This window comes from Nannospalax galili, unplaced genomic scaffold (genome assembly GCF_000622305.1).
Source record: "Nannospalax galili isolate Female #2095 unplaced genomic scaffold, S.galili_v1.0 scaffold255, whole genome shotgun sequence".
NCBI lineage: Eukaryota > Metazoa > Chordata > Mammalia > Rodentia > Spalacidae > Nannospalax > Nannospalax galili.
This window is the reverse complement of record NW_008338999.1, coordinates 3,064,437-3,067,140: the sequence shown is the minus strand read 5'-3', so window position 1 is coordinate 3,067,140 and position 2,704 is coordinate 3,064,437.

Here is a 2,704-nt window from a genome sequence, read left to right as displayed (position 1 = left end):
GAGAGAGGTGAGGGCAGGGCCAGGTCCAGAAGCAGTGCTCCTGGAGCCCCATGAAGGCGCCAAGCTGGCCTGGGTGAAAAGGATCAGGAAGCAGCACCAGTTCCCCAGGTGTCTGGGGACCCAAGACCAGGAATGGCGCAGGGCCCAAACCAGGAGCAGAGAACAGCAGGGGAGATGGAAGGGTGAATGAGGCTGGGGGAGTCAAGGCGCAGAGGGCCATGCAATAGACCCACCCCAAGAGGCCTGAGGATAGGAGAGCAAGCCAGGAGTGTTAGCCAGTGGTGCAGGTCCAGGGAAGCAGAGAGAGGTGAGGGTGGGGCTGGGTCCAGAAGCACTGCTCCTGGGGCCCAAGGAAGGCACCAAGCCAGTCCTGGTGAAAAGGATCAGGAAGCAGTATTGGTTCCCCAGGTGTCTGCGGCCCCAAGACTAGGAATGGCACAGGGCCCAAACTAGGAGTAGAGAACAGCGGGGGAGATGGAAGGGTGAATGCAGCTGGGGGAGTCAAGGTGCAGAGGGCTGCACAATAGACTTACCCCAAGAGAGGACTGAGGGCAGGAGAGCAGGCCGGGAGAGTTAGCCAGTGGTGCAGGTCGGTCTTTTCGTTTTTTTATCTTCCTCTTTCTTCTAATTTCTTCATATTATGTATACCAGGAAAAAACATTCCAATGATTTTCAATTTGTGTTTTCGGTTTCCAAGTCCAAATTGCATATCCAAGTACTTGCTTGGTAATGCCACTTGAACTTCCAACGGTCAGTTGATCTCACCGTGTGAGACAGCTGTCTCTGCTGTCTCCCGGCTTGTTGATCTAAGGAAATGTCAACTCCCTTCTTTAGCTTACTCAGACTAGAAACCTTGGTGCTTTTCCCCAACACCATACTTCACCATCACCAGCAGTCTTCACAGATAGTTCCTTCAAAGTATGTTCACAATCTAACTCTTCTCCACCTCTGCCACACCACCACGTAGGAGTATTAGTTAGCCTGGGCCTTCTCCCAGCTCCCTCATTCGCTTCCTCATCCCTAGCACCCAGAGATATTCTTTTTCATCTCTTCTCAGTTCCCAAACCCCCTAGTGATTCCTCTCACTCAGAATAAAATCTGAATTCCTGGAATGTTTGCCTGGGCTCTGGTCTCCTCACCTCTCTGAGCGCCGTTTCTATTCCCCCCCCTCCCCCGTTTTTGCTTCCTCTGCCCCATTTCAAGTCATTTGCCTGTTCTTCTTCCAACATGGAAAGCACATTCTCACCTTGGAGCCTTTCTTTCTGAAACCACTTTCCTGTATTTTTGCCAGACTCTTATAGCTTCCTTCCTTCCACTTTCTGTCCACATCTCATCATGGGGATGTGTTCCCAGCTACCGCATATCAAACAGCAACCACCACCAAAATCCTCAGCAATTATTACTGCTAGATATGTTGTATGCCCTGCTTGGCCATTTCTATCTCTTCTATAAATTGATAGAAGCTCCCTAGACAGAGGCTCTCAACTCTTTATTCATTACTGAATTCTTAGTATATTCCAGGGCCTGGCAGATAAAAAATTTCAAAACATTTCTTTCAAATAAATGCCAGCTTTTCGTCAACTGCACTCTTACTGCCCCCAATATCCACCTTCTCATTTTCTTCTGGAAAAGCTAAACCAGCTCGAAATCCTGCCATCTACAGGCAATGCCACAAGTCCTTCTTCCTGAGTTCTTTAGAAACAAGACTAGAAAGTAATAAAAAGTTGTGGGAAATTTTAATGTTTATTTTAGGCTCAAGTTATAATTTTTTTTCTAGGCCTAAACAATATAATTTATTTAGGGAAAACGTTTGTGAACCAGAGGAAGAAGAAGAAAGAAAGAAAGAAAGAAAGAAAGGAAAGAAAGAAGAAAGGAAGGAAGGAGGGGGAGGAGGGAAGGAAGGAGAGGGAGGAAAGAAGGAAGGAAGGAAGGAAGGAAGGAAGGAAGGAAGGAGAGGGAGGGAGGGAGGGAGGAAGGAAGGAAGGAAGGAAGGAAAGAGAAAGAAAAAGAAAGAAAGAAAGAAAGAAAGAAAGAAAGAAAGAAAGAAAGAAAGAAAGAAAGAAAGTTAATTGGTTGTCATATCTGAGCTTATTGCCTTGTGTGGTATGTAAACAATAAGTGTAAAAATACTTCTTAAACTGCACAGCCCTATGCTGTGTGCTATGTACAATCCAAACTGTTTTATTACAGTCATATTTCCATTTCTTCATTGTTAACTAAGTCATTATTTGCTCACATGTTTATTCGTAAATATTCCTTTAAAATAGTCTGGTAATATTTTGTGCGTAAGTAAACAGAGTATCACATTCTACATCTTATTTTATATAAAAAGGAAAGGAACAACAGAACAGCATTGGTTGTGACCTTTCCCTTACCCCTGTGAATGAGTCAAAACACGTGAAAAAGGAAAATAAGGTTATAGGTGGAATTAACACTGCTGGAATTTAACTGCTTTACAGTAAGACGAGTATCCTGGATTATCCCGGTGAGATCAAAATAATTCCAAGGCTCATCGAAAAGGGAAATTGGAAAGACCCAGTATGGGCAGGAGCCTGAGACTTGAAGAATGATGTACACTGAAAATGGAAGGCACCAGAAACCAAAAATGAGGCAAGCTTCCAAAAACTGGAAAGGCAGACAACCGGATTCTCCATGAGTGTTCCAGGACCACAGCTTTGCCCACACCTGAGACTCGTGCTGGGCT